The sequence below is a fragment of the Leptidea sinapis genome, chromosome 6 (assembly GCF_905404315.1).
Source record: "Leptidea sinapis chromosome 6, ilLepSina1.1, whole genome shotgun sequence".
NCBI lineage: Eukaryota > Metazoa > Arthropoda > Insecta > Lepidoptera > Pieridae > Leptidea > Leptidea sinapis.
The window spans coordinates 6,643,843-6,661,132 of record NC_066270.1 but is presented as its reverse complement, the minus strand read 5'-3'; the positions used below and the strand labels follow the sequence as shown (position 1 = coordinate 6,661,132).

Genomic DNA, 17,290 nt, shown 5'->3' with positions numbered 1-17,290 from the left:
ACTTATGCTATAAATTAAATGAACACAGTGAAAATATTTTAAAAGACTTAAAAACGAATAAATATAACTTATAAATATGACTTAGCAGGTTCAAATTCTCTTAGCTGCTATAATTTATGTAATAGGTAATCCTTTATTCTATAATTAATGTTTTTAGTATTTAAATTTTGCCGCTCACTGAAGGGCAGCTCATTTAGCAAGCGAGGTTTTAGGTAATCGGCAGTTCGTTCGCCGTACACGTTGCAGGCCCGGAGAATCGACAACCGGTTCTGAGTTATGGCTCTTGTTTGTATAGGGTGTTCTATCTTTTCCAATCTTATTTTTTCATTAAAAAAGTATTGGCTCAATAGCATTTGCTTAACTTTATGATAAATGGGCAAGATATTGCAATGTTTAAATATTTCATTTTCGTTTTGTTTTAATTTTCGAAACATATTTGCAGATAATGTATTTTTTAAAACTTTTAATTGAAGATTGTATATTTGCTTCAGATATGAGGAATATGTACGGCCATAGCTTGTTAGGCCATATTGAATATAGGATTCCGCTAATGAATTATAAAGCATAATTTTTACTTTAAAGGGAATTCTATTTTTTAATATTTTTATATTTCCTAGGAACTGGCGTAACTTATTGCTAATATGTTCGATGTGGTAGCTCCAGTTGAATTTTGAATCAATTATTAGGCCAAGGTATTTATGTGTATCCACTATATCAATTGCAGGACACCTACAGGTTCCTAGCCCATGCAGACAGTTATGATTGTGTGAAATTATAGATTTTGGTGAAGGGTGCTTGATGTAGGGTGATTTGATAATCATGAGCTTAGTTTTACTAATGTTTAGTACTAAACCAGCATCATGACACCATTTAGTTATCGTGTCCAAGTCAGACTGAAGATCTTCACATGCTCTATGGATATCTTTACTTGACACAATAAAGCAAGTGTCATCACTTGCTGGTAACTATTTCATGTCCATCTGGTACTTCTGAGACTTCTTGCCAGGTATTGTTTTCCTAATAGCCTCTTTCCATTTCTCTTGGTCTGGTCTTTTCATTGCCTCCTCATATGTTGTTGGTTCTTCACATGACATGCAGAGGATGTAGTCAGCAGCTTGTAGCCTTTGTCTAGTGCTGCACTCATAGAAATTTACCTTAAGGTCTGGTACATGTAGAACGTTATGCAGTGTAGTAGGTATAAATTTTCCTCCATTGTATGCTATCAAGTTGATATCACCATGTCCCAATGCTTTGATCACTGAACCTTCTCCGATTATGACATATTTGGGAACTTGAAATGCACTGTAGGTTGAGAAAATGTGTTTGTCCTTGCACATGTGCTCTGAGGCACCACTGTCAAGATACCAATTCTCACTGTCAGGTTGTCCAGCTAATAATGCACTAATAATTACCATTACATAATGATTACCATTCCATCAGGTATGCCTCCTTTGGCCTGTTTTATTCTTGTTACTACGTCTTCGACTTTCGCGATGTACGTTGTTACATTTTCATTTGATTCGAGCTTCATGTCGAAAAATTTTTGCTGTAGAAGATGTAGTGATATTTCAGAATTTTGTTCATAAACAGTAGTTAGTTTATTCCACATTTCTCTAGCCGTTTCACAGTTTTGTATGTGAATCATTACGGATGGTGTCATTCGGGTTACTAGAATGCCTTGGGCCTTCGCGTCAGCTTGCAGCCATTTTGTTTTCACTCCTGCCGCTGTTGGGCAGGTCTCACCGACAGCGTGGAACACGTTATGTGCTTTTAGCAACACTTTTATTTGAAATTTCCATGTCAGCCGGTTTTGTACTCCTTCCAGCCGAACGCTACTTGTTGAAGCAAATGTATTTGTTCCGAACACCTTGGACTCATCATGCTGTATTGTATTTTTCGCTTTTGACTGTTCTGATTGCTGCTCTTCCGCTGTTGATCTGTTTCCGGTCCTAGGTTAGGACGCTGGGCCCATAATCATTTGCAGGGTTTCGACTTTCGGCCCTAACCAAGTAGGAGAAAACAACTTTAAACTAATAATTATGTATTTTATTCATTTCAGCAAGAATTACTTGATTACAAACTCACATTGTTTCTGTACCAGATCAGGGGTGGGACACTGGACAGTCGCCTTATAGTGACGTTTTCAGAAAACTGTAGTGCCATCTGTTAGTTAGCCCCAAAATTAAAGCTTTGTCAGCTGCAGCGTTCGGAACCGTACGATAATTATCGTACACATACGATAATTTTGTGCCTACGTACGATGTACGATAGCATATTATTATCGTACGCAGATTGTACGATAATTTCTATCATGATGCAAAATTTGAGAATTTATATTGATAGTCTAAATCGCAGTAGCATGATTTTATTTTGTCCAATAAAATCTTGGGAAAATACCGGGAAATACAAGTTCTCTATTCCTATTGATCCTTACGATCCGCTCTACTAAGTTTCACCACTGCCGATACTGTAACTTTATCCAGCGCCTGCTGTACACGCTTTCTTATTGGTTAGTATAGCATCTACCAATGCGAACAAGAGAATATAAGTTCGGTATTTCGATTATGTTCACACTTCATATGTATCGTATATTTTCGTGTAGAAAAGTTGGCAGTTATTTCGTTATATTATTATGATTATATGTCTGTATTCGCTCTGACAAACGGAATTATTCAAATTAAGTGAAGAAAGAAGTACTTGCATGCATATCAATATTACAATTTATATGATTTATTTATCTTTAAAAGACATTATCCTAAAAAATACGATAATTTCGATCCATGTACGATAATTTTTACTCCTCTGGTACGATAGTCAGTCCACTTCAAGTTGTTAACGCTGGTCAGCTGTCACTTGCTTTGAAACCTGCCCACTGGTCATAAAATGGCGGCTACTTCTAGCGTTTGCACTTTGCGCATGTATGTAGCTCTCGTGTTCCATTTTGCATATTTTTGGTATTGAAATCGAAGTGTAAGTGCGTCGAGTCGAGCCTTGTGTTCTACCGCCTTGCTGTTGCGAATTCACTCCAAAAATCTCCTTATTCTGTGAATTTCTACTTTTTGTGACAGAGACACTTTTGTTTGTGGAATTTATGAACTTTGGTGTAATGCCGAGACTTAGACGTGCTTTCGGTTGTGCGCTCCGTGGTAAGTAAATTATTCTCTTAAATCTTAACAGTATAGTTTATTGACTAATCTTGTGATAAATAAAGTATCATATAAGGTTTGTTCTACTCTCAGGTTCTACTACCGGTCCGTAGATTGAATTTGCAATCATGGTTAAAACTATTGTAAACATACCGGTTTTCTGTATCTCTCCAATCCCTCAAATCACCTTGTCAGACTTCAGACTCCCCCTGACTTATATGGTTTAATAATAATTGACAGCTGTGCTGGCTTCTGACACCATTTTTATCAAGAGAAAAGTCAATATATGAGTCCAAAATCTAATACTAGCCATTGGGTCATAACACTAGGTTATCACAATTTGTCTGATGGCTTTAATAGTCACTCAATTTATTAAATAATGTTATTTATTATTTTCAGAGATTCCAATGCATCATTTCCCAGATGCTGTCAAATTCCTGAGCATTTTAAAACTTGGGTCAGTCTTGTTGGTGGAAACCCTTAAACATCTGATTTTGAATGTTATAAGAAGAAGAGAATTTGTGATACACACTTTTCTGACAGACAGAAATCGTAATCAATGGCTAAGCACATTGGCAGTTCCGAAGCTTCATCTGCTTGGTAAGTCCCCTAATTTAACACATATTGAGTTAATATTCAATTCTATTCCTTATTCTGTCAGATTTAGTCACACCACTAAGAATCTTTTTGAAGGTTGTGATTACAAAATTCAATGGTTGCATTTCTAGCTGAAACTGGTTCATTATATATGATAATCATTAAATAATGAAACATAACCTTGACATATTCACATTAATTTTCAGGAAAACTACAGAGTCAAGTAATCTTAGGACAAGCTTCATCTACACAACATTTACTGCCTACAATAATACAGCAAGACTGGTCAGGTAAATAATTTTTAAAACTTATTTATAATGTCATAAAGGTTACTATAACATAAGTGACATTCTTAATGATACCACAGAAATGGCATGGAGCGGCCACCCTCAGGGTATTAAATAATAAATTTTATTGTATGATTAAACATTGTCACCATATTTTTATGCAAAAAAAAGAAGCCTGCTGAGTATCTTATGCCCTTACTTCTCAGGTCTGAGGTATACTTTTTCCAATAGGTAGTATTGACTTTCTGTAAGTGATATTATATCCTATTTTGAATCAGTCAAAGGGCATTGACAATTTGATTTTGTCCTGCTTTTAATCCCATGTCTTTTATGTATCTTCTTAAAATTATTGATATTTATGGACATACACATACAAAATTTTGATGTATTTCTTGGTTGTAATTTTAAAATCTTGGGCCCATAAAATGTTATTGATTGAAAATCCCACATTTGATCTTGATCTTAATGTCATGTTTTCATATAATATAGTCTTCATAATTTTATTTCAGTTACATAAGATTTTACAAATCACAATAAAAGTTCTCCGGTTCTCTGTGGCATACAAATAATAAATAATCATTAATCTATTATTATATTTATTATTTACAGAGCCATATGTGAGCAACTTTATTTTAGAAAAAGCATGAACTTCAACAACATTCCAACCTGTGGCTGCAGGTAAAATTCACATATTTTTTTCAATTTTGTTTTGAACACATACCAAAATATAATATAATATATTTCTATCTATTATACACAACTAAACCATAAATAAAAACAAAATTTTAAATTTTGTGAGTAGTGTCGGTATGTCTTTTTTTCTACAATGGTTTTGTTTGACAGCTTATTTCAACTTGTGAATAAATTTGAACTCTAGACTCTTAAGAAATGCTGCCCTGGATCTACATTTTCTGAGTGCTACTTCATTATGATTTGATTTTTGGTTTTATTTTTATTTTTCTCCATTATCGTCTGATTGAAATGATTTGAAAAGTATAGTTAAAATTCACTCTGACAAAGTGGGCAGCAAACTACATAAGCATTATTTCCAATTTCAGATGCATCTCAAGGTGCTTGATGCTGGAACATAATAGTTTTATTAGCAAGCCTAAAAGAACAGCTGGAAAAGGTATTAATATTATTATACTAATATTACAAATGGGAAAGATTCTGATTTCTTTTGAAATGAAATTATTGTTTTTATACTTTTTTATCCCAAAAGTGCTGAATAAATTTGTATGAAATTTGGCATAGTTTATGATCTTTTGTCTAGGTGGACAAAGGAGTTCCCTCTCATAGTCCCGGAGATGGGGACAAAAATCAGCAAGATTCTTGTAATGGCCCATCATTTATTTTGTAGTATGTGAGTCAGCAAAGTTAGGGAGTGACAATGGCGGGCTTTGCTGTAATATTACAACACTCATAAGAAATTAAACATAATAAGAAATTCGAAAGGTCTTTATTTAACAAACATTAACCATAAATGTGACAGTAATTTTATAACAGCAGATTAATGCATGACATGACATAAGACTATTGAGACAAATGTCTTTTTTGATGAAGGCTGCATTGGTACCTGCAGGATTGAGAACAGCTAATGTCCGTGTGGGAATGAAATTTTGAATATATTTTTATTCATTACAAGCTGACCCGACAGATGTCGTGCTGTACATATTAAATTCTTCTTCTTATCAAAACCTTTACTGGACTTCCACAAAAAATTCAAGACCGAAATTAGCCAAATCGATCCAGCCATTCTCAAGTTTTAGCAAGACTAACGAACAGCAATTCATTTTTATATATATAGACTTTAAGACTGAATCCCTTTTCATATTGTCCATTTATTTAATACCATATAATACATATATTATACTATACAATTTGAAAATTAAACATTCATTCACAGATCTAATAGTTCCACAGCGCAAAAAGATCAAGCATCTTCAAGCAGAAATATCGCGCTTGCGAAAAAAAGGACAATCTTTCAAAGCAAGGTTAAAAGGTGGTGCAGATCGATCAATCGAATTTTGTCAGGAAAATTAACATACCTATGTGGGTGAAGACGAAACAAAAACAGCTGCCCAACAATATTATGATAAACATAAACATTATAAAAATAAAAAATAATATACAAACATTGCTTTTTATTTCTCCCACCCAATTACTTCAATTACTCATACCAACACAACTAAATCCTATCCTTTATGTTCTATGTTGTGGCAAAATTAAATAACTACTCTACGCGCAATTTCAACATGGTAAAAAATTGCAATACCTACATTAAAAAGTAGGGTTAGTTATTTAATTGCGTCACAACATTAAAAATGAATTTCATAATTTCGAGCTAATATATAGTTATTTTCGGGGCCAATATCCACATGGCGCTAGTTTTCAAATATTCAGCATCACAGCTCATAATGCGTAGAGAGGGCTCTCTTTTCCCTATATAGGCTCATCAAACTTAGCCCCCCAAAAAAAAATTTTTTTCTCTTTTTGAATTTTCAATATCGCATATCGTTAGTTCGTAGTTTGTTCTTAATTGTTCGCTATAAATAATTGTTTGTTCTTTTGTTGTTTATTTAAAAACATACCCTTTAGTTAGCCCCCGCAATCAAAGTTATTAATATTTTTCTCTCAATATTAGTTTGTAAATACACATTGACGTTTGTTCTTTAGTGAATTATGTTTGTTCTAACATTTAATTGCTTTTTTTTTGTTAAATTAATAATTTTTAATTACCTTAATACAAATTTGCAAAAACTTGCATTGCGCATGCGTCGCCTTTGCGTTCAAGGCGGTCAAATTACTTGTCACATTTTTGTGAGATTGTGTTTGACTGTAAATTTAAATAAATATATTATTTATTATTATCTATATATATTATATAATGATTTTTATTGATGAAACTCTTCAGTGGTTTAACTGAATTTGGAGTATGTGAAAAAAATAAAAAGTATAGTTTTTGTTTCCTTGGGAACACGTGGATCTACAATTTTTTAATTAAAACTTTGAGGTTAGTTTTAATTTACTGTAAGTATAACAAAAAAAATTTAATTTATAAATGAAATATAAATCAAATATTATCTTTACTATAATTGTATTAGAAGTGTGGAAACAACTTTATTCACTAGTAAATCAGTATATACCTTTACTTATGTTTAATTGTTTAAAAATCATAATAATAGTTCCACAATTCTTTGAACAACGATAATTAACATCTACGACAAGATAGTTGAATTATAAAATTAATCATTATTTATTACTTTTTTTCAGTGGGAGAATTTGATTGGAAACGATTCAGATTTTTTTTAAATAATAACGATGTTTCGATCGTTAACTACAATGTCATACATTAATCGACTAATTAATAATTAACGACGTATAATTCTTACAAACAATCATTATTGGTGGTCCATGTTTCAAAGTTAACCTCTTGGAAACTTTTGTTTATGTTGAATCGAACAAAAAATTTAATCGAATTTGAATTCATAAAAATCAATTTATTTAACAAGAAAATCAATGTTTCTTGTAATTTCCCGCTAAGAAAATTGAAAAATACACTCAAAATATTGTTGACTGATAATAATTTATCCAAGAATTTTATATACAAGATTTGTATTAGTTAAAATTCATAATAATTTTTAGCTTATAAATCACAATTGTTTATAACGATATACTTATATTAAAAATATATCCTATAACTTCAATTTAATGACTGTGCTTGTCATTATAATTTTCAAAAAGACCGCGCTAAAAGTCTAAACGTAAAGTTGACGCATGCGCAGTGCAAGTATTTAGAATACAAATATTCAAGTAATTAAAAATATATAATTAATTAAAAAATAAACAACGTCAAATGGGAACAAACGTTTGTTATACATGAACAATCATAAGCAGAGGTTTATTGACCCGTATTGTTAAAAAATATTAAAATAGGGGGGGCTAACTTAAGGGCACATTTTTAATAATTTTTTTTTAAATAAATAAATCGAGAACAAACAAATGTTTATAGAGAACAATCAAGAACAAATGGCGAACTAATGATGTAATAAAAAAAAATTAAAAAGTAAAAAAAAAATCTGGGGGGCTAACTTTCGTGAGCTCCCTATATATTATTATACTCTTTGCCAAAGATAATAAAAATTCAGTGCTGCCAACTTAAAAATTACTGTTGTTTTATTTTTTTTACAAAATAAAATGATAGAGGATTTCATATTTTGTTTCATTACGGAAAAATTAGTGAATAGATTTCAATTAAGTTTTATTCCTTAGAGAGTTGGGCCTTTTCTAAATAAAAATATTGCGATAACTTCATTTAAATATTATATTTAAGTTATTAAAGTTTCAATAAACAACATCACGCGGACGAAATCACGAGTATCAGGTTGTAGCTGTACCTGTACCGTGCATAATAACTGTAATAAGCGTATGCCGAAAGATTCGTTCTGACAAGAACATTTTATTTTATATAACGTACTATTAGCTCTGATAAGAACATTTTATTTTGTATAACGTAATATTAGCTCTGATAAGAACCATTTCATAATGCTGTACATCAACTCATAGAATCATACAGATCACCAGTTTAGTCATCTCAGTGAAGTTTCAAGCATCGTACTTTCTCTCGACGATCGCAGATATACTCACGTGATCAGTTATATGCTCCGCGTTACATAACCGCACAGCAAGGCCGAGCGTCCTCGAATGAAGCGTCGGGACTCGGGGGTCGATCGCTATTCATGCAATTTAATCAATGAGCAACAGCCGTAGGTGCGGAATGCTCATTGACATCGTATGATCGAGGTTCGACGCGAGTTTACACAAACTGCGATAGCATTAGTTTTAGAGCGTGATAGAACACATAATATTATTCTCAAATCTTATTGAATGAAACGTTTTACTATTGGTTAAAATGTAAGCTCTAGCATTGGTGTGTATTTTCTGAACTTGTAAATATTTTTAAGTAACGATTGTAATTGGGTAACTAGTTTTAAGGATTTTGTATATATATCGTGTAACCTTTTAATAAATCATATCTTCCATATATCTTCCACATATTCCTCACAGTCAAGTAGTTGTTTTATTTAATCGCCAAACGCTCAGTCTCTAAAGTTGTGACCCCGAACAAAAACGCCGACGGAAGCCAGGAACCCGAACAAGAACGCCGACGGAAGGAAGCAAGAAACCCGAACAAGAACGCCGCAGGAAGGAAGCCAGAACAGAATACACCGAACCTCTGCCCGGCTACACATTGAAGAACAGCTTCACCAGCTCGCCGAAACGACGAATTCCTGTTCGACGAATCTCTGCTCGAGGAATATCAACCCGACGAAGAAATGGAAGACACAAACCAGTCTCAGCCACTCCCAGCGCCAACCGCGACAGAAATCTCCACCATTTCAATGTCGATGCGCATACCACCATTTTGACGGGAAAATCCGCGATTGTGGTATCACAGCTTTGAAGCCGCCACCGATGATCTCAAGAGGAGTCAAGCCCAGCTGACACAGATGGTGCTCGTCCAATTAGAAAAGGCTGACATCGAACAAATCTCCGACATCCTATTTAACATACCTAGAGACAAACAATATTCAGCAATCAAGGAACGTCTCATATCGGTGTATGAAGAATCCGACAGCTCCAGAAGTTCCAGAAGCTACTCGCCGAGATGGAGCTTGGAGACCAGAAGCCTTACAGCTACTGCGACGCATGCGTAACCTTGCAAGGGACAAGGTTACCGACTCCACCCTCCGCATGATGTGGAGTAAGCTGCTGCCAGCCCACGTCCGCTCCGTGCTCGCCGTCAGCGAGTCATTCAGCGCGAAGTCCACGCTGGAGGAACTAGCGTTGCTTGCTGACACGATGATGGAGCAAATCCAGGAGGTAGCAGCCGTCTCCAGCCAGCCGCCAGCCGTCTCCAGCCAGCCACCAGCCGTCTCCAGCCTGCCACCAGCCGTCTCCAGCCAGCCACCAGCATCAGGTCCAGAATCATCGACGTCAAATCAGGTAGATCACACACAATTCCTTATTAACGAGATACGAAAACTATCACTAGAAGTCGCCGAACTCAAGTCAAGGCCATCTCAACACTATCATCGCCACCGATTTCGCTCGTCATCTCGAAATAGAACTTCGTCACAACACCGTTCCCGCACACTCAATAGCTCACCAACACTTTACTGCTATTACCATCGCCGATTTGGTAGTGAAGCACGACGTTGTACTACGCCCTGCAGCTTTAAGAAAGAGCCAACGGAAAACTAGAACGGACGCTAGCTGCGGCGGAATCCGGCGTCCTTCACACTTCATACCGCCTTTTTGTCACAGACAAGAAAACAAAGATGTCATTCTTAGTAGATACCGGTGCTAATATATCCGTCCTACCAAGAAAACTAGGCCTGAAAGCAACGCCCCTACCATTTAAATTGTACGCTGCAAACAACACAACAATTTCAACTTATGGTGAGAAAACATTAGAACTCGATCTCAACCTCCGTCGACCATACAAGTGGAAGTTTATTGTAGCTGACGTCACGAAACCAATATTAGGTGCCGATTTTCTCAACCACCATCAACTTATCGTAGACTTAAAAAATCGAAGATTAATTGATGCCGTCACAAGTCTTAAAATCAACGCGCCAATAATGTCAACGACCTCACCCACAAACCCGATCGTTATCCAGTGCCGAGAGTCAAGGACTTCACCCATCATCTGTCTGGCAAAACAATATTTTCCACAATCGACCTCAACCGCGCTTACCAAGAATTGAAGACCAGGGAACAGGACATAGAGAAAACAGCTATCATCACACCAATGGGTTTATTCGAATTTCCTCGCATGTGTCCTGGTCTGAAGAATGCGGGACAAACATTTTAGCGATTTATTCACGAAGTGCTCCGTGGATTAGACTACGTTTTCCCATTCATCGACGATTTGCTCATAGCCTCAGCAAACGAGACTGAGCATCGCGATCACCTAAGAACAGTTCTTAGAAGATTGGAAGAAAACGGTATCACTATCAACCCCGCGAAGTGTAACTTAGGCAAAACGGAAGTCAAATTTGGATACATCGTATCAAAAAACGGTATACAGCCACCAGAAGAGAATATTAAAGCCATTACCGAATATTCAAAACCGAAAACTATTGAAGATTTAAGACGATTTCTAGGCATGTTAAATTTCTATCGGGACCACATACCGAATGCTGCATCAATACGAGCTCCGCTAAACGCTTACCTACACCATGTCAAGAAACGTGATAAAACAATAATTGAATGGACCGACGAAGCATCACAATCATTCGAAGAGTGCAAGAAGAGTCCAAAGCTACCTTACTCGCTCACCCATCACATGATGCCCCTATCGCAATATTCTGCGATGCATCTGACAATGCAGTAGGTGCAGTCCTACAACAATACATCGAAAATAATTGGCAACTACTCGGTTACTTCTCAAAGAAATTCTCAGAGGCGGAGAAGAAATACTCAGCGTATGACAGAGAACTCTCAGCCGTCTATAAGTCAGTGAAACATTTCCGTATGATGTATGAAGAACGTGAATTAATTATATTCACAGACCACAAACCCCTCACATTCGCTATGAATAAAACAAATACTGCAAACGAAACGCCACGCCGAACGCGCCAATTATTATTCATCAGTGAATTCACAACCGATATTCGACACATCAGTGGAAAAAACAATATTATTGCCGACGCATTAAGTCGAATAGAAACAATAACAGTGTCACCTACGATCGACTACAGCGAATTATCAATCGCACAAGAGAGAGACAGCAGCATAACACAACTCATTCAACAACCAAACTTAACCTTCAAGAAAATAAATGTACCTAACACGAACCTAGAATTATATTGCGAAACATCAACAAGTCATATACGTCCTTACATACCTACAGAATTCCGCAAACAAATTTTTAATAGTGTACATAATATTACTCACCCAGGAATACGAACATCACGTAAATTAATATCTCAAAAATTCTTTTGGCCATCAATGAGTATCGACATCGGGAAGTGGAGTAAAATAAATTGTCAGAAAAGTAAAATACAACGCCACACAGTCAGCAAAATTCAATGTTTTGACGCAAGCGATCGTTTTCAGCATATACACATAGATATTGTTGGACCTCTACCTACCTCTGCTCAAGGACATCGTTATCTGATAACAATGATCGACAGACATACTGGTTGGCCTGAGGCAATCCCTAGCGACAATATTACAGCAGAGACAATTGCAGATATCATATACAATCACTGGATCTCAAGAGTTGGATGCCCAGCAACACTAACAAGCGATCAAGGTCGACAATTCGAAAGCTCTCTGTTTACCAACCTCATGAAAACTATGGGAGTTAAACGGATACGAAGTACTAGCTATAACCCAAAGAGTAACGGAAAGGTAGAACGCTTTCATCGTTGCTTGAAGACAGCCCTTCGTTCAAGGTTAACGAACACCTGTGCATGGGTCAATGAACTACCAACCGTATTATTAGGCATGCGCAACATACGGCTATAACCTTCGTCTACCAAGTGATTTCTTCGACATAAACACACATACATCATCTACCTCATTGGATCATACCTACGTTGATAAGTTACGTACCCATATCGCAGCTAATAAACCACACTCACCTACTTCACATCGTTATAACAAACACATATTTGTTCATCAAGACTTACATACATGCAGTCATGTGTTTATAAGAATAGATTCAGTAAAACCACCATTACAAACACCATATGAAGGACCGTACCGTGTTATCAGGTCGACAAACAAACATATCGATCGACCGTTTAAAACCTGCATATTTATGCAATGAAACTGAAGAAAACAATACACTATATTCATTACCTTTACCTGTACAAGTTACCCAAAACCTTACCGATAACATACCTGAAAAACATACCACCAATACCCGAAATACCACATTACCAGACCCTACGAACAACTTGACGTCCCAGCCTATCAAAATGTCAAGGACAGGACAGGCCGACACATCAAGTTGCCGGTGCGTTTCACTTGAAGGGGACTCCTGTAGCTGTACCTACAACCAATAATATCAATTAATACAAATGTCTAATATCTAACTTGTAACGTAGCATTATAGATCGTAGAAGTAGTAATGGTGCATAACAACTGTAATAAGCGTATGCCGAAAGATTCGTTCTGACAAGAACATTTTATTTTATATAACGTAGTATTAGCTCTGATGAGAACATTTTATTTTGTATAACGTAATATTAGCTCTGATAAGAACCATTTCATAATGCTGTACATCAACTCATAGAATCATACAGATCACCAGTTTAGTCATCTCAGTGAAGTTTCAAGCATCGTACTTTCTCTCGACGATCGCAGATATACTCACGTGATCAGTCATATGCTCCGCGTTACACAACCGCCCAGCGAGGCCGAGCGTCCTCGAATGAAGCGTCGGGACTCGGGGTTTTTTTTTTGAGAGGAGGAAATACTGTTACTTATTTACGCCCCGGAACGGGGCGTAATATGTCGGACTCGAGTGTCCGCGTAAGCAGACACCCCATACCGACTAAAACCTCCTCTGTGCTGTTAGCAGCCCTGGCTTTCACAGCGAAGTAGGACGTGGGCCGTGGAGGCCGCAAAGACTACGCAACAACAGTCGCGGGGCGTCTCCTAAGGAGACTCGAACCTCAGACCGGCTGTGTGCTTGTGGGAAGGAGAGAGAATGAAAATGAAAATGAAGATGAAGATGAAATGAAATGAAGATGAAAAGATGAGAAGAACACACTCGCGGGCGAGTGTGGTGATGTTTAGTGTAATGTATGTAAGTGTGTGTGTATGTGTTTATGATTGTATGAATGTATGTTTGTATGTGTGTAAGTAGTGTAAATGTTAGTGTGCATGTATGTTTGTGTTTGTGTCTGTTTGTGGAGTGTGTTTGTGATTGTGTAAGTGGTGTATGTCAGTGCGAAGGCGGTGTGTGCGTGTCTGTGTCGGTGTTTGTGTGGGTGTCGCGTTCGCGATGGTGATGTCGTCAACCGGGTCTACCGTTACGTGTCTGGGACGTCTTATTGGGTTGAGACTATGGTGAAGGGGGGTGTACCCGCATGCCTTCCTAACCAAGATGTTGGGATGGTTAGGCGCCTTGTCAAAGAAGCGTCGCGAGATCTCTTTAGTGTTGAGCTATCGTCGGAAGCTCTAGGTCGCGGTGAAGGTCAACGTTTCGGATGAACCACGGGGCTCCGGTTGCCATGCGCGTGAATTTATTTTGAACTACTTGCAAACGACGTAAGTAGCTCGGTCGGGTGTGCGCGAAAACGACGCTTGCGTATGACAGTAAGGGCCGTACGATGGTTTTGTACAGCGTCACTTTGTGTTTGAGGGGAAGTTTGCTTCGCCCACACACAAGTGGATAAAGGCGACTGAGGACAAATCGGGCTCTATTGCATACCGTATCAATATGTTTCTTGAAGTTCATATTGCTGTTGAACGTGACTCCTAAGCATTTGTAATCCTTCACCCACGGTATGGGTGTTTCATAAGCGCGGATGCTATTCGCGTTACCGAAGAGTACCGCTGCACTCTTGGTGGGGTTCACTTCAATCAGCCATTTTCTGAACCAGTTGCCTAGTTCATCGACGGCGGCTTGAAGCACTTTAATGTTCTTGCTCAAGGTTGAGCGGTTGGAGCCAAAATAGAGTGCCGTGTCGTCAAACTTGGGAATGTCGCTCGTGAAGAGCGAGAAAAGAGTGGGAGAGAGGACCGAACCCTGTGGCACGCCAGACCTCATGGGTCTGGGTGAGGATAGGGTGCCCTCTACTCGATATCGGAAGGAGCGATCAGTAAGATAGGCTCGTATGATGCGCACGAGCCTGTCTGGCACCCCCAGTTGATACAGCTTGAATACTAAGCCGTTGTGCCATACCTTGTCGAAGGCCTTCGCGACATCGAAAAACACGGCTGCCGTGGTAGCGTAAATTGACGCCGTATGAGAATGTACTCGGTGAGTCGGTGAGCCTGCTGGGGACACGAGTGAGCGGTTCTGAATCCGAACTGTATGTCGGGTATCAGGTTAAGCTCCGCGATGTAATGATTAAGACGCGCGAGAATTAATCTTTCGTAAAGTTTCCCGATCGAGTTAATTAAGCTAATAGGCCTTTGCTACTCGGATTAGCTTTAGGTTTATTGGGTTTTGGGATACAGGCATCCTTCCATTGTTCGGGGAACGCGCTATTAGACAATAGAATATTAAAAATGGTAACCAATAGAGTAATAAGAGTCGAGGGTAGGATTTTAAGAACCCTATTGTTTATAGTGTCGGGCCCCGGGGCCTTCTTGGAGTGAAGCTCCTTAATGATTAGCTTCACCTCTTCGTAAGAGGTGGGTTTTATTACATCGCCTGAAGGGCTCAGAGCGGAGCGACGTTCAACTTCATGATCAACTTCGTCAACGTGTGTCGGGTCGGCTGCTGCATTTGGAGAGCACTGACTCTCGAGACTATCGGCGAGGCATTCAGCCTTCTCATTGACATCGAGCGCCGGCTGCAGTCCCGGTCTGTCCAAAGGAGGCATGACAGTGGGCGGCTCCTGTATGAACGCGCGAGGCAGCTTCCAGAAAGCCACATGTGATGGCTAAAGGTTGCCGAGCAAGCGGTCCCAACGTTCGCCGCGGAGTTCCGCGATACGTTCCCGTACCACCCGCTGTAGGTAGTGGAGGTGGCGCCTATTCTCGATCGACGGATACCTATCGTAAAGTCTAGTGGCTCTGTGCTTCTGTGTGAGTAAGTTCCTGACCTCTGGAGGCAGGTTTAGGCGATGCGGCTGCATCGTCGGAACCTGCCTGGAGCAGGCCTTGATCCTATTCTGTATATGTGACGTCACATGAGAGATAGCACTGTGAGCCGTGTCGACCGAGTCGATGACGTCCGGTATAAGGTCAAGGTCGTCGGACTTGATAGACTCGACATCCTTTTCCAGCCGTTGCCAGTCGATCACTGTTTTCGTCGGTGGTTGAAAGTTAACCGGTGGGCCTAGATTTAGGACGACGGGCAGGTGGTCTGACTCTAATTCGTGAAAAACCTCGATTGAATTTACATTGAGCGTTACGTTCTTAAGTAACGCAACGTCTAGAATGTCGGGTCGGTGCGCGACGTTATCCGGATAACGTATTGGTTCGTCAGGTGCTATTACTGAAAAGTTCAGCGTGTCTGTCAGCGAATCTAATAAGATTCCGTTTCTATTTGTGGCTCTACTGTTCCAGCTGGAGTGTTTGGCGTTAAGATCGCCGCCCACTATGACTGCGGCCCCGTGGCCGAGTAATGCTTCTATATCTGTGTCTAATACTTGTTTGTTGGGCGGAAGATAAGCTGAAATAACAGTGATCGGCTGGTGATTCGCCATACTGACTCGGATGGCACAGGCCTCGATGTTAATGAGGACCGGAGGATCTATAGGTATACAGTGTAGAGACCTTTTAAAATAAATGAGGGTACCGCCCATACGGGTGGTGCGATCATTTCTGACTAAGTTGTAATTAGCGATACGCGGATCGCGTATACGTGGTGTTAGAAATGTCTCTTGCACTAAGAATAGGTCTAATTGATGTTCGTGAGCGAACTCCTTCAACAAGTCTAGTTGAGGCTTAAGGCCTTGGGCGTTAAAATACGCTATACGGAGCGTATGTGGTTTAACCCGTCCGCTTACGTAATTAGGCATCGCGAATGTTTTTATACTTTCGCCCTATATCGGTGAGGGCACGGAATATTTTGGCGTTGTCTGCCATAACTTGCAGGAGCGACGGTGGGTCGTCCCGGACAGCCTCGAGCCTGCTGGCCAGGGCTGTGATTTCATCTATGTCGAACAGCTCGGACAGTTCGAACATGAAGGCAAAGGCGCTGCCGCCTTGGTTACCTGTTGCCGCGGACGCGGGCGCCGGTGGCCTCGGTCGCGGGACCGACGCCGCCGGGCGGGACGCTAGCGGTGGCCGGAGGGGCGCGGGGGCCGCGAGAGTAGCCTCTGTGGCAGCGTTGGCAGCCGGAGGAGACCTCGCCCAGGCGTTAACCTTAGGAGGCGGCGCAGGTTTGAAGGTCGGAGTGAACTCCACCTTCTCTGCTCTGCCTTGCGGCTGGCGGCGCCCTGGGTGACGCTTGTGTTTGGGTGCCTTGGGACACCCGCGATAGCTCGCGGGGTGCCCCTTCTCCCCGCACAAGACGCAGGCCGGGGGCTCCGCGCATTGCGCTGGTCGAGGGCACTCCGGCGT

At 39.4% G+C, this 17,290-nt stretch overlaps 1 long non-coding RNA gene across 3 annotated transcripts; it reads left to right on the top strand.

The window, feature by feature from the left end:
* The first annotated feature begins 2,182 nt into the window (after nucleotides 1–2,182).
* Nucleotides 2,183–6,165, top strand: LOC126965152 (uncharacterized). 3 transcript variants are annotated; one of them, XR_007729470.1, is made up of 6 exons: nucleotides 2,183–3,150; nucleotides 3,546–3,746; nucleotides 3,950–4,033; nucleotides 4,640–4,708; nucleotides 5,089–5,159; nucleotides 5,937–6,165. It is a non-coding gene; the product is annotated as an uncharacterized LOC126965152 (long non-coding RNA). The 3 variants fall into 3 exon arrangements; XR_007729469.1 differs by having other exon boundaries at nucleotides 2,189–3,146; XR_007729471.1 differs by lacking the exon at nucleotides 2,183–3,150 and adding an exon at nucleotides 3,190–3,475.
* Nucleotides 6,166–17,290: the final 11,125 nt, after the last annotated feature.